Here is a 27,313-nt window from a genome sequence, read left to right on the forward strand (position 1 = left end):
TGAGGCGGTGAGGAGTCAGGGCACAGGGCTAGAGGAAAGGGCTGGAAATGTCCATGTCCCCATCTCATGCTACTGGGAAGGTGTGGCTGGGAATGGGCTTCTTGGGTCTGGGAGCCCTGCCTTGGGCATCTCAGAGTTCCTTGTTTTCAGCTGCTGTGACCCTCATATGATATTCTGTGCCCTGTGATGCCGTGGTACCTCTATGGTGCCCTGAGCCTCTGTGGAATCTAAGTCTGTGATCAGCTGTGGTATCAAACCACTGAAGGCATGGAGTCCTTTTGAAGGATGCCAGGACCCCACCCAGGCCCAGGCTGCCCAAACTGCCAGGACATGGGGCCACTGTGTTTCCAGAGGCACTGTGTCACTACTTGTGGGCACTGTCATGGCTGAAGCCAGTAGGTTTTCTTCTCAGCTGTGCAGCAGTCAGGCAGCATGTGGCACAGTCACAGGGACACACTCTTGGTTGTGATCCTGAGGTACAGGTCTCCATGGCTGCTGTCTCCAGCCTGTGCTTATACCAGGGAATTACACTTGAGTGCCTGCTGTGCCTTTCCCTGTCCTTCTCAGCGCACACGACGCCTGTATGTCCCTGTACCCTTAGCTGTCCCCTTTTTCTGCCTCAGCCGCTCCTGGACTGTGCGCATTTGCCTGCACGTTAGCAGCGCCGTAAGATGTAGGGTCAGGTGGGGTCCCTGGGGAGGCTCTCTTGCAGAGGTTTTCCTCTCCTTCCCTCCCTCACCTTGCCTACTCACACAGAAGAGTTTCCGATCTGCACAGACACACTGGAACACAGAAACATGATGAGGCAAGAGTGGAAAGTTCTATCGGCATCCTGTCCTCTGAGAAAAGCGGAAGGAGGGGGGGGAAGGGAGGAGGGGGGTCAGGGGTCCACCTGCTGCTCAAGCACAGCTTTCTGACTTTGTTTGGTGCTCGTTAGAAACGTCCGGCTTTCTTCTTCACGTCACATACGTTGCATACCTATCATGTGTTAGGGCCTGTCTGAGGCACTGGACATGGCAGAGGCCAAAGCAGACAGCCCTGCCTTGGAGGGCTTAGGGTTCTAGCTCTAGAGACAGGCCCTGCACAGAGAGAGGCAGGCAAGGTGTTGGTGTTGTGATGGCACAAGGGAACCTGTGAGACCGGGATGAGGAGGAATGAAAGTAAGAGAGTGCTGCTGCCTTTCTCTAAGGAGCTCTGGGCAGCCATCATGGGGGCTACTGTAGTCAGAGGAGGGAGCAAGTATGAGAGTATTGAGACTAGACAGTTGTGGTCGGGCAGCCAAGTGGAGTCTCTTCCAGTGACAGACTTCTTCAACAGAGATCACTTGCAAAAATCGGGATCCCCCTGAGCCCCTGGCTGCATGGGTTTCTCTTCAGGCGGGTGCTCAGAGATCATTTGCCATTTGATTGACGGTTACATGGTTATTCCTGGATCTGCTCCTGAGTTCTAGGCTCTGTGTATGTATATGCTGCAGGACTAGGGGATGGAAAGCATAGCCCTTCCTTGTGGAGCTCCCAGCTGGTCCGTGCTTAACTGACAGCATGGACCCTGGAAGTAGGGTATGTAAAGGGGAGTGTGCTGATGGGGATATCAAGTGTTGGGAGTGGGAGGGAGCTGGCCTAGAGTCAGGGGCAGCAGGAGGAGATGTTAGCCCAGGACAGGGGCCTAGAGTCAGGGGCAGCAGGAGGAGATGTTAGCCCAGGACAGGGGCCTAGAGTCAGGGACAGCAGGAGGAGAGATAAGTCACAGGACAGGGGCCTTGAGTCAGAGGCAACAGGAGGAGAGGTTAGCCCAGGACAGGGGCCTAGGGTCAGGGGCAACAGGAGGAGAGGTTAGCCCAGGACAGGGGCCTTGAGTCAGAGGCAACAGGAGGAGAGGTTAGCCCAGGACAGGGGCCTAGGGTCAGGGGCAACAGGAGGAGAGATAAGTCGCAGGACAGGGGCCTAGAGTCAGGGGCAGCAGGAGGAGAGGTTAGCCCAGGACAGGGGCCTAGAGTCAGGGGCAGCAGGAGGAGAGGTTAGCCCAGGACAGGGGCCTAGGGTCAGGGGCAACAGGAGGAGAGATAAGTCGCAGGACAGGGGCCTAGAGTCAGGGGCAGCAGGAGGAGAGGTTAGCCCAGGACAGGGGCCTAGGGTCAGGGGCAGCAGGAAGAGAGGTTAGCCCAGGACAGGGGCCTAGGGTCAGGGGCAGCAGGAGGAGAGGTTAGCCCAGGACAGGGGCCTTGAGTCAGAGGCAACAGGAGGAGAGGTTAGCCCAGGACAGGGGCCTAGAGTCAGGGGCAGCAGGAGGAGAGGTAAGTCCTAGGACTTGGGCAGTGACACTGTCAGTGTGTTTTGTGGCGATTCCCTTGGGGTTTGCTTCTGTCTTCAAAGTAGGCAGAGCCATGATTCCTGGCTGTCACTTTGGAAGCTGTGTGTTTGGACTGCAGCCAGGGAGACCTTCCTGAGGAGAGGCAGAGGTGGAAGATACCCTCTCATCTCCTCAGTGCTGCTGACCCCCCCCCCCCAGCTTTGTTTCTTAGGGAACACACTTGGGCTCTGCAAATGTATTGGTTTTGTTTGCACAGTTCATTTTTTTTTTTTTAAATTCATCATCTGCATTTACAAAGCAAAAGCTTTTGGATGAACTATCTGGGTTGTCTTCTTTTCCAACAAAAATGATTGAAGATACACACTGATGGCCTATGTCCCTTTCATGGTAACTTGGCTAATAGCACAACAGTTGAAGCCCAACCCCTACTCTGGGTACCTTAGGACAAAGACCAAAGACTTCTCCAAATACCTTCTTTGGATTAAGGAAACAAGGGCTTCTGTATCTTCTCACACACGTCTCTTGAGCTCTAAAGTTCTGCCCAAAGCCAGGATGGGTGCCAGCACCTCTTGACCTCGGCTGGGGAGTCCCATTGAGTCTCCTCTGAGATCAGAAAGAAACCAGTCGAGGCAGAGTTTCCAGATGCATCCCTGAACACCGTAGGGAACATTTCTCTCATGTCTGTAGGTAGCACTTGCTTCTAGGTGTGGGTGTGTGGGGTGAAGGTCAGAGGTTAAGGACATCCAAAAGTTTGAGCACAGGGGATTGGAAGATATGCAGAGGGGTTGGGGACTTGGAGGGCAGATCTCCTTTGTTCCTGTCTCATGCTCCCCAGCTTCTGTTTTGCCCTGGTCTGCTGGTCAAGCCAGCTGAGAGGAAGTGAGAACTGACCCCTGTTAGGACTTAGTGTCTTAGGCGACTTCCCTTCCCACATCCAGGGTCCCCTCTGCTCTGCTTGCCTGACCTACCTGTGGTTTTCTAAGGAGGCAGGATGCTCCAGGGCCTGCTTTGGGCACCTGCTTTCCTTTCAAGCTGGGCTCTTAACAGCTGATCTAGGCTCTATGGAGGATACCAAAGCCACATGCTTGGTATAAGCTGGTCTAATGTGGCTCTACCTGGATTCTGTGACAGAGGAATGGGCTAGCTGGATTGGTGAGCATGCAGAATGACTTTTGCCCCCTTGCTGGCACCTCTAGGATTGGCTGTCTACAGCTTCCACTAAAGCCCGGCTGACTCCAAAGGGCAGAGTAACACACCTTAGGGTATCAGGGGGCTATTGGACCTCAGAGGGAAGCATTGCCTTTCCCTCGTGCTCCAGGGGAAGCCATATTGCTAGTTATGGATGTTATCAGAAGAAGGATCCTGGCGTGAGCGCCAGGCAGGTAAGTTGATTTTTTTTTTAGTCCATGAAACATGTAAAGATAGGCAAGACGGTGCTCTGCTGGCATTGGGAATGACCAGAAATCTGATTCCGATTCCGTAGCCTGCCCACTGAGGATGTGTAGGCCCCAGGCTTGTGGCCGGAAGGAAGCTCTGACCAGATGTAGGTGGGTGTGTTTCAAAGGTGAGGAGGAGGAGTCAGTCTTGTTGGTGAAGCCAGGATCCCCCTCCTGGTCCCTGGGTGTGCCCTCAGCAGCCTGACTTTGAATAGTCGGGGAGCTACAGTCTCTGCAGTGTGTGCCAGCCTCCATGGTTAGGTGGAACAGAGGTGCCCCAGCAGGAGTGATGCCTTGGTGTAGCTCTGTCCCTGGTCCAAAGGCCTCATCTCATACATTCAGCCAGTGGTTGCTTGGTTTAATTCTGGATGCCTTTTCCTCTTTGAATCATTTGGGTAGTTCTTTGAAGCACTTGACAGTTTTCAGGGCCTTTTCATGCCCCTGGCCCCCATATAGGACTCTCTCTCTCTCTCTCTCTCTCTCTCTCTCTCTCTCTCTCACTCTCACTCTCACTCACTCACTCATTTCCTTCTAGGCTCTGGGTAAAGTGCTTAATACAGCACATGCTACAGTCTATTAGGCAGCAGAGTGGTGTGCCTTTCAGGAGGTCAGGTCAGTTTCTGCTAACCCCCGGAAGGCAGCCAGCAAGGTATGAAGTGATGGGAAAGATTTCCCAATGATGGTGGGAAAGGCCTCTCCTAGGAGGAAATATTTGGGGAGGAAGCCAGCACAATGGAAACTGGAGGGAAGAATCTCCAGGTAGGATCAGCTTGTACAAAGGTCCTGGGGTAGGATGGGAAAGTGCTTGCCTTTTTCAAACTGCACAGACACTTCTCTAAATGGAAATGTACAGCGCATGGTGCTATGCTAGGAGGAGGTTGCCAGGGGATTTTTTTTTTTTTAATAGAGATTTTTGAGGAGGAGGCTGACTTTCCATGTCAGTACTATGAGCATTATTGGAGGGCTTTAGATAGCCATGCATGCAACCTAGTTAGAATTGTCTAAAGCTCAGTCTGTGGCAATGAGGCGAGGAAGTGAGCACCCTCCAGAGGAGGTCCTGGTGAGGGAATAGAGGAGCAGTGGCCCAGGCTCAAACAGGGTCCATCTCAATCTGCCCAGCAGCCCGGTTAGAGGAAGAAACAGGTTCCCAGAAGTTCCAAGGGCATGTTTCAGAGTCAGTCAGCAGCTGAAAATTGTACCTGTCTCCCCAGCTTAAGGACTTCTTGTCTTAGCCTGGAGTCTCAGGAGGCTGGCTTACCTTGATCATCCAGTGGGAGAAGATCATTGTGGGTGGCCATGTGCAAGAGTCCCTTCCAAGGACCACCAGGAGGGGGCGGCAGACGGGGGTCTGCAGAAACAAAAGATGTGATGCATGCTGGTCCTGGGCAGTGAGTGAGTGGAGAGAGTGAATGCAGAGCCTCATTTAGCCATCAGCTTTAAAGCATGTTGCCTCTAAGCACATAGATGTTGAGCTGTTTAACCAGGGGAGATGGTAATATATAAATATACTAATACTTAACTGTCACCCCATGGTGGCTGGTTCTCTCAGTAGTTTTTTGGTTGTCTGCATGCCATGAAGCATGTGAGTGTCTCTGTGCTGAGCTGGGACAGGGCTGGTGAGTGCTCAGTCACAGGACACTTGCTCTTGTGGAGCCTGTCCATGGGAAAGAACAGCCAGTTCACAGGTAATCCCTTGATATCGAGCTCTGGTTCCAGTCTAGTGATTTTTATCTAGACTGCAAGTTCAGCTCCAGCCAGGGCCAGGGTGATGCTCACTCAGCCCTCAGCTCGCATTTCAGAGCACACAGCAAGGCGGTTCCCCTCTGCTTTTCTCCAGTGTGTTCTAAGATGCAACATTCCTAGGGAGGAGAAACAGGCACACCTGGTTTCTCAGGCTCATTCTCCTATGGACCGAAGTGAGAGGCCCAGTGGAATGCATTTTCATTGGCCATTGCTGTCCCACACATTTGCTCCTTTTGCTTTTTCAGGTGTCTTTGGTTGTGCGGTAGTTGAGGTTTGCAACGTGACTGAGATCCAGTCGAATAGTAAAGCAGTCCCACAAAAGAAGCCAGTTCACATCTGCCATCTCTCACAGTAACAAGGACAACTTAGGTTTACTTTTAAAGCACAAGCTTTTAATGTGCCAAATCTTTCTTTAAAAAAAAAAAAAAAAACTGGACATCAGATATGTGTCCATGTGTTCATGCTGTTAACCTTTGACCTTTGACCTACACTTCATAATTTCCTTTCACTTCCTTCCTCCTCTGCTGAAAACCTTTATTTCATATTCAGTGTGGATTCTAGTGCTCTCTCTCTCTCTCTCTCTCTCTCTCTCTCTCTGTCTCTCTTTCATATTATTTGTGTGTGTGATCATGCAATATCTTTCTTGTCTTACTTCACATGGCATACCACCCTTCTCATCTATCCATGGTGTTGCAGAAGCCATTCACACTCTGAGTGAACAGTGGGAGCCCAGTTGGGAAAGTGCTTGCTGTACAAGCATGAGTTTGATCCCCAGAACTCATGTGAAAAGGGCTGGGCACAGCACACACCCTTGTGATCCCAGTGCTGAGGTAGAGGCAGGGGAATTGTGGCTGCTTGCTGGCTGGCCAGCCTCACCCACCTACTTGGTGAGCCCTGAGCCAGTGAGACCCTTTCTGACAAAAACAAAATAAATGGACAGTGCCTGGGGAATGACAGCGAAGGCTGGCCTCTGGCCTCAAGACACATGCATCCCTCCCGAAGCGCGTGCGCGACACACACACACACACACACACACACACACACACACACACACACACACACACAGAAGGGAGAGGGAGAGCATTGGAAAGAAGTGGGGGGGAAGGAGGGAGATGGGAGGGAGTAGAGAAAGGAAAGAGCAGAGAGAAAAATCAATTTAGGAGTTATATAGTTTATTTAAAAAAAATTTTTTTTTAATTCTTCCTGGCAGATTATAGAAACAAAGATTGGCTTCCCACAACCTGTTGGAGAAATAGCATTCTGTTCTTATTTTGAACTGACAGCCTAAACATTGGTCTGGATTGAATGGACTATTCTGGAATGAAGCTCTGTAATAGTTGTGGGAGGAATAAGGAAGAGGATGAAGGCTGGGAACCCGAGGCTGCAAGGAAACCTTTGTCCCCCATCTCTTTCCTCTCCCTGCTCCCCTCTTCCTCCTCCCACCCTCTCTTTTTCACCCTTACACAAATTCTGTATTTAAGAACATGCACCCTGATGCATCCTTGGTTTCTTTTGGGTGAAGGAAGCCCTGACAAGATTTCCCCTTTTGATTCTAGAATGTTCTAGAAAGGCAACTTTGACTGTACTTCTTCAGTAGGGAGGTGACAGACAGGCAGGGTAAGTCATAGGTCCAACTCTGTCCTGGAGAGCCCCTATTGGTGCCTTTAATTGTGCCTGAAGAAGATCTAATTAGCTCTCCACATGAGTCTGAGGGGTTTAATTCACCAAGAGTGAGTGGGTTTGGGGGATGGTGGTAGTGTTTGTGGGGGCACACTACATCCCCTAAGGAAAAAAAATAGAGAAGGGGAAAACAAAATGGCATCCTCTGAGAAGTGTGGTTTTTAGGGTCCTCTCCTTGCTCTCTGGTCAGTGGTCAGATCCAGGCAGTGCATTCCCCTCTTCACTGCTGCTGCCCATCCTGATGAAGCCATGATGACCTTGCCTGGGACCATTACAGTAGTCTTCCAGCTGTCCCCGTGACTCCTTTCTCACTCCTCATCATCTCTCTAGCTAGTTGAGCTTTCCAGATGTTGGTTATTCGCATTCCTCATCAAATAGTCTTGCACAAGCCTTTGTTAGCTGAAGGGAAACAGAAGCCCCAGGTTTCCTTTCTTGGGTTTTCAAAGGTCTTCGTAATCCCTTCCTGTTTTATCTCTGTCTCTGGACTCCAGCCCAGGGTCCACTTCCCTCTATTTACTGCATCTTGGCTTGGCTTAGTGCATTCTACATTTTTGTTTCCTTGTTTGCTTAGTTTGAAATCCCACTTGTTCATGTTCCCCAGTGGCTTGTTTCTGACGTTCCAAGAATCAACCTTTCTCTCTATTTTAACCAATGAGCCCCCACACTATTTCCTTTCTCAAAGCTAACATCGTTATGCTCTCTGTTTGCATTTATAGAATCCAACCTCACTTCCTCTCACTGTGGGAGGCTCTGGTCCACCTGTGAGCATTCCACCTAAGATACCTTGCACATGGTCAGTAGCCTAGAAGGGCCAATGACTGAAGGGTGCCAACCTTTCCTTCTACCCACCTTGGCTATCTAGTACTTGGCTTCCCAGGCTCCTCCAGGTGGGCTGTAGCGTGACTCTGGGTTGGCTTAACATAAGCACATGGCATGGCTCAGCTAGTGGGTGCTGGGGGGAGGTAGAAAATGAGACGGCTGAGGAACTGCTGATTCAGCTGCCAGTCTGTGGCTCGTCTAAGCTCTGAGTCAATGAGTGGATGGCATGAATGGACAGATGGCCACAGGTCCGCAACCTGGAGCCTTCTGGGTAATGCTCAGAGGTGTGGTATTAAGACAAATCCTTTTGCTGGAGAAATAGATCTTCTGGAAAGTTTAGAAAAAAATCCGTTTTAATGTCGACTCCACTCCATCACAGCATGGGGAGTGGTGAGATTCTTATGCATTCAGAAAGAGTATGCAATGAGCTAGACTCTTCCTGCCATGAAAGATGCATGTCCTTGCTTCCAGTTCCAGGCTGTACCAAGAGCTGAGGGGGTGGGGGAATGTTAATTCTTTGCTTTCTGTATATGAAAGATAAGAGCTGGCTGGAGCCTACTTCAGTTGCTAGATTCCCCATCTCTAGCTCCCTGGCCATGGCTGTTTGGGTATAAGAGACAGCCAGTGGCCACAGGTTAGACTTAGAGGTGGATGGAGCTGGGTTCATTTTCTGTCTTTCCAGTAGAGAGAAATGAATGCTGACTCTGTGACTTCACTGTGAAAAATACATGTAATTATACAGCTAGTGAAGCTCAGGTCCCTGTGTCAGTATCATGGTAGAAACTAGGCAGGGAGATAACAAAGAAGCAATAACTGGAAACAATCTGGCTGATGATGCTAGCGGATTGGACTCCCACATGGAGAGACTTTTTATCCAGCAACCTGTGCCCTGCCCTCCTGCACCTTCCCACACCTTTCAGCTAAAGTGAACATTGGTACATGACATGCAGCTCCCATGGTATCTGAACTGTTAAATGACAAATTCCTAATGCAGAGGGTAGCTTCAAGGACAACTCCAGTAAGATGTGATGTTTCTGACACTGGATTTCCTGTGTGTAAGGGGTAATGACCTTTCCCAGCAGTGGATAGCCTCACAGAGTCTACTGTGAGTCCAGTTGTGGGAACCACCAGCCATTTGTTTTCTTACAGTTCTTTAGAAGTGGTTTCAAGAGTGGTTTTGGTTTTTGAAACACGATCTAATGTAGCCCAGGCTGACCTCAAACTTACTGTGACACCAAGGATGACCCTGAATTTCCCATCCCTCTGCCTTCACTTTCCATGTTTGGGTTACAGGTAGATGCTACCATGCTGTCTTAGTTAGGGTTTCTATTGCTGTGGAAAGACACTATGGCCATGGCAACTCTTACAAAGGAGGTGTTTAATTGGGGCTGACTTACAGTTTCAGAGGTTTAGTACATTATTGTCATGGTGGGAAGCAAGACAGCACACAGGCAGACATGGTGCTGGAGAGGTAGCCTAGAGTTCTACAACTGGATCAGCTGGCAGCTAGAAGAGAGAGAGAGAGAGAGAGAGAGAGAGAGAGAGAGAGAGAGAGAGAGAGAGAGAGAGAGAGAGAGAGAGAGAGAGAGAGAGAGAGAGAGAGACAGACAGACACTGGGCCTGGCTTGAACATTTCAAACCTCAAAGCCCACCTCCAATGACACACTTCCTCCAACATGACCACACCTCCTCCAGCAAGGCCACACTTCCCAATAGTACCACCCCCTATGAGCCTATGGGGGCCATTTCCATTCAAACCACCACACATACCCAGTTTTAGGGGGTACTGGGATTGAACCCAGGGATTTCTGTATGGTGGGCAAGCTCTCTACCAACTGAACTACATTTCTAGCCCTGGATGGAAGATTCTTGCGGGCAGAAGACAATTCACAAGGACCTGCACAAAATGATCTAGTACGTTGTAGGTGCTGGGCATGGAGTCTGTGAGTTGGGCCACTGTTAACAGCTGGGTATAGGAAGTAGATTCAATAATGCTCCCAGGTAGCTGACGCCAGTGGATCTGTTTATAACCTTTAGAAAACATATTTGCTAAAACATTGTGAGTTGATGACCCCTTTAATGTGAAATGGAATACTTGAACTTTTCTGGAGCTGTACTGAGCCTGTAACTCAAGTTTTGACCTCAGTTTAGAGGATAGTCAGACCCTACATAGAAATGTTTGTATGTAAGTGATGTAATGGTCCTACATCCCAAATGGTCCAAGAATGGAAAAGTGAAAATGATTGTTATTCACCACTGCTGGAAATATAGTTCAGTTAATAGAGTGCTTGTTCAGCATGCATCAAGCCTTGGTTTCAATCCTTAACATTGCATAAATTGGACATGGTGGTCTACACCTATAATACCAGCACTAGGAGGTAAAGGAATGAAGATCGTACACTCAAGGTCAGTCCTGGAGTACATAGTGAGCTCCAGGTCTGGGATACATAAGACCCTTTTTTGAAAACAAAACAAAACAAAAGACTTTATTCAAGGTAGTTTTTATCTGGAAGATTTTATTATTACATTTTTTGAAACCAAAAGTCTCTTATTTCCCTCACCCTTTCCCCCTGGCCTAGAGCTGCTACAGAGCCAGGATTTTAACCACAGCAGCTCCTTGTTTTCTGTTTTCATAGCATTGCTGCGGAACCTTGGAAAACTGAATGGAGGGGGTGGGGATGGGAGGGGGGAGGACAGGGGAACTCATGGCTGATGTATAAAATTAAAACACATAATAATAATAAAATAAATAAATAAATAAACTGAATGGAGAAGTCTACGTTGTGTACTAGTGGTATTGTAACCACCATTATTCATCCCACCGTTCTTTACCAGAATGCCATACGTTACATCATATTTTGCATCCTTGGGGACTAAGCCCAGAACCTCACTATGCAGGCACCCTCTCAACCCTTAAGGCAAATAGTTTTGTTTTGTTTCTTGTTTTGCCACCAAGACTCTATTATCCAGGCTGGCCTTCAATTAATTCTGTAGCCCAGGCAATGTTTGAACTTGTGATACCCTTGCCTCAGTCTCCTAAGTGCTGGGATTAGAGGTGTGTATCACTATGCCCAGTGGTTGGATTATGGGTTCATGCTGCTAGTCATTTCACATTGTGTTGGAGATGCTTGGAGCTTTTGTACGTGAGATCTCATGTAATCCCCACTAGTGGCCTAGGAAGATGGTGATCATTATCATTGCCAGGAGGGAAAATGGAGGACCTGTGATACTCCATGCATGCCCCATTGCAAAGGGAGGATAAGCAGTTGAGTCCAAATTGGCAAAAGTTCAGGATTTCCTAACCTTCTCTGAGTATCCACAGGGTGCTAGGGATGTGACCCATGGGGCCTCAATGTCTCCTTACAGAGCAGACACAGCTATAAATATAAAGATGATTAAGTCAGGTGGTTTGAGAGTCTGGAATGAGGAAGGGCAAGGGAGGAGGGATATTTGCATGGGGAGCTTCCTGGAGTAAGGAGATAGACACATGGGTGATCAGCCAAGGGTAAGGACATGCACTCTAGGAGAGGAAGCAGGACAAAGGCAGGTGGCTTGAGGGCTAGCCTCAGTCTCCCCATCTTCCTTGGCATGAGTGCTTATGAATGAAGGAGTGCCAAGGTGGATTTCCCTCCCAACGCCTGCGGAAAAATAGTGCAGCAGTGAAGTGGTGCTTCTGCCATCACATGATGAGTGGGAGTGTGTGGAGGGTGCGACTCGTGATTTCTCTTCTCGTGACTACCTCTAGGTTTTAATGGCAACACGAGGCAGTAGTTGGAAGTTTGCTTTGGAACTGGCTGGGGTGGTTAGACCTCAGAGGTGGATCATTCTGTTCTGTGATTTCAGGGCTGCCTGAACATCTTCCATGCTTCCTGTGTCTCTTCTAGCAGGGGAGTTCATCCTGGCGATTGCTGTGGGCACTTGGAGCTATGCTAATGCTTTAGTGTGTGACCTAAGCACGGTGACGTGAGCAACAGAGTGATCCATGGCACAGGTCACAAATGAATTGCGTTTTAATGAACGAGAGTCATCTCTTGCCCCACAGGCCATTTTGATGTAACCAGGACACACCTGACCTCTGTCTGCTTATAAGTGCAGAGAATCTGCTGTATAGCCTCAGCTTCAGTCTGCCCGACCCCTCCCCTCCCCTCCCCTCCTTATGTGGGTGGCAGTGTGTGTTTATGGCTCCTTCATCCAGAGTGTTACCGTGAGATGCTCAGTGATAGATTCCCTCTGATTTCTGAGATCAAGGGAGAGAAGAGCTTGAATGTACCTGTTCTTCTGCCCCTCCCACCTCAGTGAACCCTCGCCTGCACCCACTCCTCTGTGCCTGTGCCCCAGGGGTGTGTGCCTCCTCTCCCCCCTCCAGGTTCATTTCCATGCCAGAGCTGGTCCCTCCCCTGCTGCATAAGGCCATACAAGAAGCTTCCCAGACAGGACATGGGGAGCCAGCTCCCTGTCCTCTGCAGAGATCAGTCTTGGTCAGAGTAGGACACTGCAGATCAACTGTGCTGGAGGTGGGGAGGATCTGAGTGGGGAGGCAGAGATGGAGGCTGTGTGGGAGGGGAAGGAGGCAGAGATGACAGGCTCCATGAGTGAGTCACTCAGCTTCAGGCTCCAGCTGGAGAGCCCCAGGGAAGGGAATACAGACAGCATTGCCTAATGCAGCAGGCAAAGACCCAGCTCTGACATGGCCTTTGGGGTGTGTGTATGTGTGTGTGTTCCACCTGGGACATGGGCACAGAGGAGTGGGTGCAGGAGGGTTTACTGAGCTGGGGGTGGAGATGAACAGTGGAATTCACGACTCTGTTCTGTTTTGCTCTTGGATATTGGTGAAATTATTAAGGCCACTCCACGTAGTTAAAAGGGAGGTTTATTTTGTGGGGTAACTTACAAATGAAGGGATAGGTTGTAGGGTCTGGCAAAGGTATGGCACAGTCTGGCGGTGTTCTCTGGAGAACTCTGCTCGGTCTACCTCCTGCATCCAGCGTCCCAGAACCAAGAGAGCGACCTCCTCTCCATCCTGGGTCTTCCGCTTCCTCCTCCGCCCCGCCTTGTGGGCGTGACCATTACCGAAGCCTCAGTGGGGGTTGGAACTTCCAGGCCAATGCTGGGATGGCTACACACTACACTTGGAAGTCAGAGGGAGGTCTGAGTGAGCATGCTTACTGCAGGTGATAGTTGAATAAACCATACCCACGCAAGAGGACAGTGCTAATGCTCATCTCTGTTCAGGAATGATGACTCTGAGACCCTGAGAGGCTGAGTGAATTGACCAAAGTCACCTAGCAATGGTGGAAGAGGACATGGTTTGGCTCTGGCCCTCCGGCAGTGTCAGACATCATCGCTGCAGTTGGGTGAGCCCTGAGCCTGCACCAGAACCACTGGAGGTGCTGGTTCTTAGCCAAGTCTGAGTTATGTTTCTATGTGATGGTGGTGCCAATGTCTGAGGTCCATCCTTTCTTATCCTCCTTACTCAGCTTCCTAACCCAGTTTCTACATTTGTAGAACACTCTAGAAGCTGGGCATCTCTACCCATTCTCTCCAGGCCACTGGTTAATGGAGTTTCCCGTGAATGACATCCTTCTAAGCCACTCACAGCTGTGTCTAGCTTGAGAACTTAATTCAGGAAGAGCAACTGTAGGTGGAGAACTGTTATTCTCGCCACTGTGCTTCTGTCATATGTACCTTTTCATCTTTGTCATCTGTGTCCTTGGTGTGTAAAGGTCTTCGGCTTTCAGATACGCATTTTGGATTATACTCTAGCAATGTGAAACCTCCTGCATTCTCATATGTTATTTATTCATTGGTTATCTCTCTGTTTATACACAGATGTGTGTGTGCACATGTGCATGCATGAGTGTATGTGTGCACAAGTGTATGTGCACGAGTGTGTGTGTGTGTGTGTGTGTCTCTCTGTGTGTGTGTGTGTGTGTGTGTGTGTGTGTGTGTATGTGTATGTATGTATGTATGTATAAAGGCCAGAGGTCTACCGTGGGCGGGGTTCCTAAGGTACCATCCCTAGCTTGTTTTTGAGGAAGGGTCTCTTACTAGCCTAGAGCATGCCAAGCAGGCCAGACGGGCTGGGCAGTGAATTCTTGTCATTATCTGTCCGGGGCTGGGATTACAATGCATGCCACCATGCTTGGCTCTTTACAAGAATTCTAGGAATTATTTATAATTTATGATTTTGAAACAGAGTCATTCTGTGTGGTCAGGCTGGCTTCAAACTCTTGATCTTCCTTTTCCAAGCTCATCCCCATACTTGGCTTCTACATCATCATATTTAATATCCTTTGCTCTGAATTTTACTTGATCTAGTGCCCCCAGCCCGGCATTTAGTTTTTGCCTGACATATTTTGGGCCATTCTTTTACTTTTAACCTTATTTTATCACTCTCTGTAGGTTGTATTTTTTACACAAAACACATAATGCATTAACTTGCCATGCATTATTCTGTTTTATGCTACATAAAATATGTCATTTATTTTTATTCTTACAGCTAATATATTTTAGTTCCCTTCCCCCTTTTAAATGCTTCTTTGAAGCCTAAGTTGTCACTTTATAATGGGGCATTATAAGTTTTCATCTTATATTTTTTCTCTATCAAATGGCAGTGTTGGCTTTTACCTGTTGCTCCTTAGGTACGAGAGGTAGTTCAGTCTCATTATGCTGGTAGTGAATGCACAGGGTGACATATTGTCTTTTGTAGCAATTGTCCTTTTTTCTATACTCCATCCACCTCCAAGAGCATTACAGTCAGGGTTGTGCTTTACTGTATAGGCTGTTGTTTTAAACTTCTGTGGTCTTGGTATTATATTATATTTATTATTTTTATGTCCTTATCTTCTCTTAGGTCTTAGTTTTCATGTTCACTTTTATTTGTGATGCCAATGATGAGAATTATTTAAACTTAATGGGTCTTAAGGCTCATTACTAGAGTTTTATTCCCATGGACATCTACTCTTCTTGAATTCTTTGTTTTGATCAATGTCTGAATCATGCATATGAAATGCTTACAACCTATAGAACATTCTAGAACAATTGCTTCCGATTCATTGCACTTTCCCCTTTGCTTTGGTGGCTCTGCCAGGGATGGAACCCAGGACCCCCTCTGGGTTAAGCAGGCCCTCAGCCACTGAGTCATATCCTCAGCCTCTGTATTTCGTTTCTTCTAAGGCTGATGACAATGTGTGGCTCTGTCGCTGTGCTCTGTGAGTAAGTCAAACACTAGCTGACTTTTCCTCCTTTCAAAGGTCAACTGACATCTTCTGCTTGGGTGCTGTGGAATCACTACCATGGGTTCTGCAGACACATTTGCTTAGTAGTCTAGATGTCCCTTGACCTTCACAGCCAGGTCTAACTTCAGATCTGGAAAGTGTATTTTTGTATTTCCTTTCTTTTTTTTTTTTCCTTCCAGTTCTATTCATAATGATCTGGCTGCCTGGGTCCCTTTCATATGACTGGGCACCCAGCCTTCTCAGTACTCCACCTCTCTCTCAGTATTCTTTCTGCTCCTTTTGGGAGAGCTTGCACATGAAAGCCAAGTGCTCTCGGCTTTGACTGTAGACAGGGATCTGATGCTTGAATTGTTTCCGGAGCCCTGCGTGGATATCTTACCTTCTGTATGTTCCTTCTTGACTCTGTAGAGTGAGGCAAAGAGCCATGTTCTTTGCTCATGCTCACTGTGTGGATTGGAGAAATGTGAGCTGGGAGGCCCTGCCTCACCCAGGCACTGAGAGGTAGGAGGTAGGATTTGAGTCTACCTATTGGGCAGCAGAGCCTGTACTCTTGGCTTGACCTTTAGAGGCTTTGCTGGAGTCATTCCTTTTGATTTTTCTGTTTGATTTTACTTCTCTGTTCTAGACTTCTTTTATTTGTACTTATGTGTAGAGGTGTGTGTGTGTGTGTGTGTGTGTGTGTGTGTGTGTGTGTGTGTTCACGCATGCGTGTGTGCTCGCACATGCACTTGAAAACCAGAAGAGTACCTTGGATGCCCTTGGAGTTGGAGTTACATTTCGTGGTGAGCTGCCAAGTATATGGGCACTGGGAATTGGACTCAGGTCCTTTATGAGAGTAACAAGGGCTCTAAACACTGAGCCACCTCTCCAGCTTACACTGTAGCCCAGGCTGGCCTGGAAGTCACTGTGTGGTCAAAGCTAGCTGCTAACTCTTTGAGGCACTCCTGCTGAGATTACAGCGGTGAGTACTGGGGCTGACTGAGCATTCATTTTGCTCACTCTTCCTTTGAGCTCTGTGTTTTCGACCTGGGTGTTTACACATGTCTTCACAGGATTGATGGGTACTTTCATCATGAATGCAGTCACTGTTTGCCCACAAGCAGGGAGGGCGGACTCTCCTGGGCCTCTTGGCTGTTCATCTCATTGCAGGAGAATGCTGTGTGTTTCTGCCACCAGGATCCTGGCTAAGGAAGGGCATGTCACATGGTCCGGCCACCCCAGAGAGCCAGGGCCATCTAAAGTTCCAGTAGGAGATCAGTCCCCACAACACTTTCCTGACTTGGTGAAGCCACTGTGCTGGGTGCCAACTGTTCTCATCTGGCTTGCTGTTTGACTTGGCCACCATGCCAGGTACAAACTGTACTCAAACTTGTCTTCCTTCCTGGGGCTGCCACCTGCTGTGTCAGGGACAGACCCCCTGTCCCCAGCCAGTGTTCTTCTGATATATACCAGTCATGTAATTCCTGGGGCTTCCCAGTGTTGATACACACACACACACACACACACACACACACACACACACACACATCCAGACACACTCAGACACACATACACACACATCAAGACAAACTCAGACACACATACACACATATCTAGACACACTCAGACACACAGACACACACACATCCATACACACTCACACACACACACACACACACACACACACACACACACACTTCTGTAGAATCATAGGCACTACAGGGATAAGAGGAGCCTTGCCTTGGCAATTTCTCTCTCCCAGCCTGGTTCACCTCCTTAGGCAGGCCTTAACTTATCCAGGCAGCTCTACTCTTTCTTAGCCAGTGAGGATGACCCAGGTGGCTTCCATCTTCCTTCTTCAAACATCATGGCTTTTCTTTAATGTTTGGGGTACATGGATGGTGCAGATTCCTAGCTTATTCTGGGTGTCTCAGGGTATCTGTCTTCATTGGGCAACTGTTTTCCCTGTAGGTTTCTCAGAGGAACATTCCAGATGTAGATACATGGAGGCTTTGCTTTCTTATCTATCACTGATCTTTCCAGAAGCTAGAGGCTGAGAGGTTGTGGATACTTCCTGGCTAGTATGCTCATTGGTCCTGGTCACAAAGAGTGTAGAAAGTCACAAAAAAGCATGCCATGTCCTATGCTTGGGTACCCACCAGGTCCTGCAGAACAGGACACCTTAATCTTCGGCCATGGAGCATCAGAAGTAAGAGACAGTGTGTCTGGGATTTAAGCTACCCTGTGTGTAAACTCAGTGACAGAACTCTTACAAACGGACATACTAAGCTTTCAAGGTCTCATGTCACTTCTCCCTGGAAAACCACTTCTATTGGTACCAGTAGATCCATGTGATCTGGGCTCTGAACTACTCAGAAATGACAAGGCTATTTAGCTGTGTGCTCACTGAGACTCTGGGCAGCTCCCATAGGCAGAGAGCACAAGTCATGGCCTATGCTGAAGACCACATACCTTTGTTCCTGTGTGTGTCTCTGCCCAGCTCCTTTTTAACTCCCCAAGCACTAGCCTTAGGAATATAGTATCTGGGTTGTCCCAGACCAGGACTATGTGTGTCCAGTCCAGCCAGGCAGCTGGGCTAGCCTTCTGCATAACCTTCCTTAGCAACTACCAAGCACCTATCCTGCCCAGCTTGAGGCTGGAGAGGGCACTGGGTTATGAAGTCTGTGACTCTTGTTGAGGAGACTCTGAGAGTGAGCAGAGACCACCTTTCAAAGTCAAGAAGAATATGATGAAGTCTTTATTCAATCCTATGCTATGGCTAATTTACTCTCATAGCACCTGCCACTCTCTAGCTGTGGTTATCCGTGTGTGTGTGTGTGTGTGTGTGTGTGTGTGTGTGTGTGTGTGTGTGCCCGTGTGCACCTGTATTTGGATATGCTTGCATTAGTGTGTAGGCCAGAGGTTAACATCAATCCGTTATCTTCCTCATTTGCTGTCCACTGTATTTGCTGAGTCAGGGTCTCTTGCTGAACCCATAGGTAACTAACTTGGCTAGTATAGTTAGCCAGATTGCTCCCAGGATTCCTTGGCTCTGCTTTTGGAGTGCTGGGATTATAGGCTACCACTCCTAGCAGGCATTTGCATAGATGTTGGGGATTTGAACATTGGTCTTCATGCTTGGACAGCATTCACGTTACCCATTGAGCCATCTCCCCAGCCTATGCCTACCATTTTTGTAATGTTAGCTGCCGTAGCTGATTTTTATACTTCCATCTGGCCAGGCCTCTCTGTGTGTAAGGAGAAGGGCATGTGCTTGGGGCTGACTTCTTCTACTATTTGCAGAAAGTCTGTGCCAGATGTTTTCCTGGCATTACCAGGGTAGGTACCCCAGGCTCTGGGACATACAGGAGTCTCCTGGCACATAGTAGGTTTACAGGAAAATGGGAAAATAATTGGCATCACAAATCAGAGTTTACTGGTCCCTGCAATGAATTTTCTTAGAAGGGCTGGTCATTCCCTTGGCTAAGATCAAAAACGATTGGGCCAGGAATGACTCTCTTCCCTCAGGGCTCCCTGCTCTGGGCTGAGCACACCCTCCTCCCAGCACATCTATGTTGATTGATTGGTATGGTGTTAAACTTTTGGCTTTTTGTAGGCAACTGAAGGAGGGCGTTGAGCTTTACAAATCTGCCTAGTGCCTAAAATTGAACTACACATAAGTCACTCTCACGCATGGCTCATTTGGGCTTGCCATCTCCCTTAGTCCTGCCTCCAGCTCTCATTGATGCCTACTCGGCTGGATTTCTTTTGCATGCCATCATGCCTGCCTTGGCTAGCCAGGAACAGATTCCTAACCTTTGGGCCTCGGATCTCTGTGGGGTAGCTTGTTGTTGTCCTGAATCCCAGTGAGGCATTTCTAAGTGTCCTACTGCATTGCTTCTGGTTTTTAAGCAGGAGACCTGATTCTAGGTAGGGTAGAAAGGGACAGTGGGTAAAAGGTGTCCTGGAAGAGGCTGGAGGCCCTTGGCCCACAGGCAGGTTCTGTAGGCAGCCAGCCTTGCCAGAGCCTACAGTTGTTAAGTGTATTTAAAGAGCCCAGCTCTGTTCCAGGAGCAGCAGGGAATCTAAAGACATGATGAGTTTGCAAATCAAGCAGTACAGAATTTGGGTTAATAAACTCAGACTTGTGTCCAACTGCTTGCTTCAAATTTCTACCTTCTAGCATTGACCTTAGGTGAATGATTTTGCTCCTTTAAGCTTGATTGCTCTGTAAACTTTACAAGGTCTTTGGAGCATCAAATAAGATAATGCATGCAGAATGCTTTAGAGTTGTGCCTGGTGCGTTGTAGGTGACCAATTAATCTGACTCTAAACACACTGGTGCCTCACCTCCACTGCTGTATGCCAGGCCCTTGCAAAGGGGTTTTGCCACAGTTTGCTCCTCCACTCTACGTGGGAGCCCAGAAAAAGATGGAAGCACAAATTGGCTACGAGAAATTGCCCTGAGGTTCTAGGTGGAGAACTGGGCTCTAAACCAGGCAGTCTTTCTCTGAGTATGTGACTTCAGTGGCCCTAATATCTGGTCTTGCATAGAGACCAATCTGCAAGGAAGCTCCACATAGCTTCCATGGGCCCATTTTCCTCATTTTAAAAATTGGAATGAGGTGGTAAATGCTAACTTGGACCCTTTGAAAAATCCCCCAAGCTTTGTAAACGGATGTGGGTGGTACCTGGCCTGTGGTAAGCACTCAGTATCTGACAGTAGTTTCTGTTGAACTAGCTACACATAGCCGATACAAACTCAAAGCTACCAGTGTGATGGAAATGGTATTTTATTCTGCGTGATAATAATTCTGTATACTTATGGGTACAATGTAATGCTTCAGTACACATAACGATGTATTTGTTGACCAGATAGAAGTAATTAGAATATCCACCATCTTAAGCATTGGTTACTCCCTTATGGAGGGGCATTCGACAGCCCACACTTTAGATATTTGGAATGCAATTCATTGCTGCTCTCTGTGGCCATCATACTGTATAATAGAATACTACAACGTTGGCCAACAGGTGAATGTTACAACTGTTCTATGGAAGGGGTCAGAGTTGTGGAGCTCAGTGGGAGCTGGGTTACTAGAGATGGGAAGGGGGAGCATTCTGTGTGAGGGGCTCCTTAGTTGGAGAGCATGTGAGGAAAAACAGAAAGATGAAGGCTGGTGTTTTAGGAGCAGAGTCTGAGGACAGAAGAACCGGGGGAAGGGCATGAGGGATCATTATGGGCTGTGTGGATGTTGACCTATGCAGAAGCCCTGAGGGTTGACTCTCCTGGGGCAGAGTAGCTTCTTAACTCTGACATAGCAGCTGCTTGTCGCTGAAAAGCAGAGGAGGAGCCCCCAGGGGGGCAGAAGTATTGGGGCTCCTGAGAGGCTTGTGTCTTCCCTCCATCTAAATGGGGCTGAGGATTATCCTGGGGTACTAGCCCTTGGCCTCTGGATGCATCCAAAGCTATGGGTGTACTGCCTTTCAGCTGCTGTTTATATCATAAATGCCTGTCACACAAGGGGCCTTAAAAATAACCCGGTGGCTAATAGCATTTCTCAAAATAACCGCTTGCAAAGTGCTTTGCTGGGGTGATTGGCTACTAAAATTACACTCCTGACCGGTGGGGACGGTGGTAGTATGTGTATGTATGGATGGTTTTTAAGCCTGTCTTTCCCAGAGTGAGGCCCATTCTTTACTCTCCTTTGTCCTGTGGCCACTCTTGTCATTGCTCTGTGTCCTGGAATGGTGTCTCCGGGGTCACCCTGCAATTCCTTCTTCTGTCCTGTGACTCTTGGCAGTTGGAGTGCTCTCCTACATGGCCTTCCTGTCCTGCCTCAAGAGCAGAGTTTTGAAGAATCTTGGAGGCGGGGTGTCCTTATTGTGGTGCTGGCCTCATTTCTTGGTGTGCCAGGTAATAATAGCACACGGTGGGGGCATCTCACTCACCATGCTGTCCAAGGGGGAAACTGGGCCACAGAACGGCAGCCCCACTCAAGGTGACCTAGTAACTGAAGGTGTGAACACTTGTTTTTCCAGAAAGGAGCTCCAGGAATTCTTTAGGGGTCTCCCAGGCTAGTCCTTGGGTCACCAGGCAACCAGGATTACTCAAATCCCCAATTCTCCACTTGCTAATAACTCCCAAGGGAGTGTGGAATCCTACAAGCAAGCTCACAAAGCTGAAGAACAGTACTGCTGAGAATTTGGGGTGCAGGGCTGAGGTCACTTGAGGGTGGCAATTGGTTTCCCTGTAATTGCTACTTATATCCAGAGAGGTGGGTTTCCATGGGGAGTACTAACGCAGCTGGCATGTTCATCACATGGGTGCCTACTGTGGCCTTGACTCTGTAACAGGTACTGGAGTTACAAAGAGGTTCCAGGTAACATTAGTCAAGGGATGTTTACAAGTTGGTGTGTTGTTTGGACACCGGCTTAGGATGCTGTGAAAATCTGCATTCAGCAGTTACTGTACTTCGAATTTTTACCTTTTTCTAGTGAATGATATATGATATGAATCTGCCTCATGAGACTGGGCAGTAGCCATGAGCTGTAGCTGTTTGTGGGGCCTGTAGGCGACACCATCATCTTTATTGTAGTTTGCTCAGTGTCTGTCTAGCAACTGATTTTAGTCCAGGGCTTCCAACACTCTTCAGGTCCAATGTGCTTTTATCTGTATTAATTGTGTGTGCTCAACTAACCACTCTGTGTAGTTTCTAATGCAATGTTCCCTGGTTCATGTGAGCTAGCTAGTAGTCACTACCAAACTGGCTTCATGTTAGATGATTCTGCCCAAATGGTAATGGATGTGTGTGTTCTGAGCAGGCTAAAGTCTGGCAAGGATGAGCCCCACTGTTTGATAGGTTATATATTATATGCCCTTCTTAACATACAATATTTTTTGCCTTATGATGGCTTTACTGAGCCATGAGCCTGTCAAAAGTTGAGGAGATCTGTATGTAGCAGACCCCATGACAAATGGGGTTCTTGGTGTGGAAAAGGTGCCCTCAACATGTTTGCTGGATCATTAGCTGCTGTCCCTAAATGGTTCCGAAGAATAAAGCCCATGAGTTTTTATCAGGACGGAGAACCAGGAAGCCCCACCCCCATCTCTGTTCCCCACAGAAGCTATCTATAAAGAGCACATTGCTGCAGTGGGAAAATGCTAGGTTCTAAAGTCAGAAAGACTCTGTGACTTTAGGCAAAGTGTTTACCCTCTCTGAAACTGTTTCTTCAACTGCTAAATGTGATTTGGCATAGCATCCACCTCTTAGGGCTGTTGGGAGGATTAAGTGACCCCCATTACCATGCATAATCATAGTTATGGCAATACCCTGCACATAACTGTCAATATTGTCTTAATATGAGTTGTCAACCCACTGAAGCTGGGTTTGAAGCACCACACCATTGCCATTTATCATGGTGTTGGCGATTTCATTTTTGAGTATTGTCAAGGACTTGCTATGGCAAGGCCCTGGAAAAGTTGGGGTTATTTACTGGACATTAGCTGGCCAGTTTTGGAATGTTGGATAGGGAGGAAGTGAATCAGGAAGGGGTACACCCTGTACAGGTGTCATGTAATCAGATTTGACATCCTACATTAGGCTCATTGTGAGAGTTTTATAGTTAAGAGGAATCTTTCTCACAAATTTACGTGCACACATCAGGATATACAGCCACTCCATGCAAGGGTTCTTAAGCAGGAGTAATGGTCACATGATATATTTGGCATGGTTGAGTGGAGTGCTGCTGGCATCTGATGGGTGATCAGTTTGCTGACACTTCACTTGAAATGTCCTCCAGTTATAAAAAGGGACTACTCACCACCCTATTGTGTGTGCCCAAATAACCACTCTGTGTAGTTTCTAATGCAATGTTCCCTGGATCATGTGAACTAGCTAGTAGTCACTACCAAACTGGCTTCACGTTAGATGATTCTGCCCAAGTGGGAATGGATGTGTATGTTCTGAGCAGGCTAAAGTCTGGCAAGGATGAGCCCCACCAATGGGTGATCAATTTCTACTAGGGATGTTGTTCACTGTCCCATCATGTTGAGACAGCTGCCACCCTAAAGGACTGCCTGGACCAAATGCAGTAGTGCTGGGGTTTGGGACTCTCTACCCAAGTTCATATATGGAGAATATCCCCTAGGGGAAGAGATGACTTGCCAGGATGAGGAACATCTCTGAGTCAGGAATAGGATGCAAAGTTAAATATGAATACTTGAGGTCAGGACTTCTTGAGTTCCTAGACATCTTTGTCACATTGTGGGAAAAAGTCAACTTTCATCAAACTCATGGGGTCTTAATCTAGGCCATTGTCCAGGCCTTTTTCTCTTGTGCTGTCCTGAGTTCTGCTTTAAGAAGTCTAGATTTTGCTGTTCTTGTTTCACTAATAGGTTTGTAGATTGAGTAGGGGAAATAGACGGCTCTGGTGCATTTGGTATGCACATACGTAAGATGTCTGTCTTTTTTTTTTTCAGTGATAGATGGTGGCACTGAGAAGTGAGTAGTCACCCTGGCTCTGGGTTGGCAGCTGCCTAGGGGAGAAGCTGGCCATCCACAGTGGGCCAAATGGTCTGTAAGTTGAGAGGGTGGTGAGTAGTCCCTTTTTATAACTGGAGGACAGTTCAAGTGAGGTGTCAGCAAGTGACCTGTGTCCCTGGAACACTAGAGCAGGGGGAAGTCATGGCAACTCTGCTGCTGAACTAGGAGCAGAGTGTCCTCTCTTGTTGGCTTCCAGTCCATAGGGGCTGAGAAATACCTGGTTACAGCACCTTCTGGGACAGGGCTGCTGTTCCCACGTGGCCCTTGAGGTTGGAGCTTGCTACAGGGAGCAGAGCTGGGCAGTGGCACCTGGTCCAGGAGGAGAGTACAGTGTAGGGTGATGCTCCCACTGAGCTCAAGACAGCTCCTGCTGGCCAATAGGATCTTGCCTTTTTCTGCTTGGTCCTTTGCGTGCCTTGCTTCTTCACCAGCCCAGACAGTAGGCTCCAAAGCTCTGGTGGCTTCTTTGCTGCTCCATCTCCTGAACCTAGTAACAGTCCAGGCATCCGGCTGGTTCCAGTCAGGGAGCTCACATCTATAGCCACTCCTAGAGAGCAGCTAGCTGTCCAAAGTCCCAGCCTGGTACCCTTTCATCCTGTTGGCTCGGAGCTGCTCTAAGAAGAGCTTTGGATTCAGCACTTCTCAACATTCCAAAGGTCACAAGATGGCTGCTTGGAGGATTCATCATGCTACCTGCCATCTTGTGAGTCTCCATCTGAGGGCCAGTGTCTAACTATCATTGATTTATGGAGCAGATGTTCAAAAGCATATGCCAAAGGAGTACCTGCAGAAGATAAGCATTTTACCGAAAGTGTTGATGGTGCAGGATGACATCACTGGCCCTCAAGTCCAAGTGGGCATCTGCACTGTTGGCAGGCCATGCTCTCTCACACAGAATCACCATGGCTCAGGACTCTGCAAACCACAGATCTGGAGTAGGGACAAAGACCTGGGCTTTTCTATCTACTTTGCACATAACTGCTGCTGCTCCAGGCCACACTTTGAGAATGACTGGCTTGAGTTATTGCTTCTTTCTGAATGTCTTATACTTCAGGTTTACTATTATTAAAATACTCATTGGCAGAAAGACATCTCCATAGGATACCAGCTATGTCTCTTACAGCAGACTGTGATGCCAAACTGACACCAGTACCCCTCCAGTGAGGAAACTGCGCATTCAAAATGATTACAGAGTCTGATGGTGTACACCTGTAATCCCCACACCTGGGAGGTGAACTCAGGGGATCAAGTATTCAAGGCTAGCCTTGGCTAAGTGATTTGAAGTCAACTTGGGCTATATGAGATCCTGTTTCGATAAAAGAAAACCCCAAAACCTCTAAAAAAATACCCCCTCCCCAATTCTCACCCAATCCAGTTGCTTCTACTAGGGCTTTGTATAGAAGATGCAAAACAAAATGGAAGTGGGGGAGAAGGGCAGCAGGGCAGAATCCTTTGATGGATACTAAGATCTCTCCATATCTACCCCCATCTTTGTCTCCCCAGTGGCTTGTCTCTTCAGTTACCTAGGAGGCTGAAGTCAGTGCTTGATGGCGGGATTTCAGCACTTGAATTCTATTACATTTGTCTAATTCTAGCACTGACCTGAAAAGAGGGGACCCTCCCTGATCCTATCACCAGTGAGCTACCCGAGGTTTGAGGTGATATTTTTACATTCAGGGATTCTTAAGACCCGCCCCTTTGCTCTCGGAAGTTCTTTTCCAAGAGTCTCTTGTGGTCCTGACATAATGGTCTGCGGGGACACTTCCTGAAACAGATTTCTGCCTTTAGAACTTGGGGGCTGGGGAGCCATAGGAACCCCTCTTATGACTTGAGTGGGACAGTGAGTTCTAGTTGGAAGCTGAAGGCATTTTCATTGTCTGATCAGAGCTGGGGGAAACCCTCAGGCTGGGCTTGGGGTGAAGGCCAGTTTCACTCACTCTTCCTCATATACCTTGCTTTGAGTAGCCTCAGCCTCCTGTACTGACTTTAATAGCTCCCTGGTGTGGAACTGCTGGTGCAGAGCACTGTCCTTTTAAAACACTGCAGGTTTGTGAAGAGATGGAAGAAGGACAAAAGAGGTTCTGAACAACGAAGCCTTGTGGAACCCGTGCTCTCAAAGACAGTGTCAAAGTATTTGTGTGGATGGCTTCCTCCAGTCTCTTGCTAACCTTGCAGGTCAGGTGGGCTTGGTTCTATTTGAAAGACAAGAATACTGAGGCTGTGGAATTTGAGAAGAGCAGCCAGAGGTTGGATTCTGATTGAAGATTCCATTATGTTCTAATTGATGGAGGCAGGAGGGTGGAGGGAGTTGCAGGTGAGGTAGAGGAAAGGCTGTGGTCCATCATGCTCACTCTGCCTCCTGTATCCCAGCTTCCTTCCAACCATCCATCTTGACCAGTTCAGCCTGATTTATGTGCTCATTCTAGCATCTGGTTGTGTTTTTTTTTTATTATTATTTGTTTTTTATCTGATGTTGACATTTGATGTACTAAATGACTTATTTTTATTGTTATATCAGCTCTATATTGGTAGGATTACATCACCCTTGAGAACAGTGTTTGGCCTCAGCCACCCTCCAACTCTCTTTGAACACCTTACAGCAGAGGTCAGGAACAGAGTAGGACTGGTAAACACTCCATCACCTGGACCTTGCCTGGTACGTGGTCCACACTGAACATCACCAGTTGTTCCAGCTGGCTCTGGGCTGCCAAGGTTTTATCATCTAAAGTCTGGGAGACCCCCTCAATCCTGGATAACCTAAGCCAGATGGTCACTGTACCTTATTTGGCACCCAGGGATGCTGATGTCCTGGGGCACACAGTATTATCTGAACATCATCCATTATTCCTGGAGGAGATCCCAGGGACTACTCTTCAACCTCTGACTCAGTGCTCCCTCCTCCATGCCCTCTGGAAGTGAGGGCTCCACTGCCTGCTGTCTGCCTTTAGATAACTTTTGAGGCAGCTGCTATCATTTGGGACACCTTTGTTCTTCTCATCCTCTTTGCAGAAATGATCCCATGATAAGGAAAATATGGCTCAAAACCTGTAAGTGCAGTCAGTGGATTGGACCTCACAGCAGAAGTCAAGATAGGTGGGTGGGTCTACACTTAAAGTTACCAGTTGTTCCAGTTGGCCTGGGGCTGCCAAGGTTTACCATCTCAAGTCTGGCATCCTAAGAGGCTTCTCAATCCTGAGTAAGCCTTAGATTGCCATCGTCTCTTCTCCAGGGGCTTACATTTTCCCTCAATCCTACAACCCAGAGATGTTGATCACCAGGGGCAAGGATTAGTTCACAGGCTGTCATGACTGGCTGTAGAAATGGCAATACTGAATCCTAGATTAGAATTCTCCCAAACAGGATGCCTAAGGCTATCTTTCATAATATAGAAAGGAAATATTGAATTACCAATTTATATTTTCCATCATCCTTTTAAATGAGTATTTCTGTGTACATTGATCATATGTGTTTTGGCACAGTGTGGCACATGATGGACATGTGGACATCTGATATTCATTATTAAATGTTCCCCATTTTTTCAAAACCATGTTGTAATGGTAATGAG

General features: G+C 47.9%; 1 protein-coding gene across 20 annotated transcripts in view; it reads left to right on the plus strand.

Annotated features, from left to right (window-relative positions):
- Kcnma1 (potassium calcium-activated channel subfamily M alpha 1) overlaps window positions 1–27,313 on the plus strand; it is a 701,946-nt gene that overhangs the window by 97,825 nt on the left and 576,808 nt on the right. The window lies entirely within an intron of this gene.

The sequence above is a fragment of the Onychomys torridus genome, chromosome 9 (assembly GCF_903995425.1).
Source record: "Onychomys torridus chromosome 9, mOncTor1.1, whole genome shotgun sequence".
Lineage (NCBI taxonomy): Eukaryota > Metazoa > Chordata > Mammalia > Rodentia > Cricetidae > Onychomys > Onychomys torridus.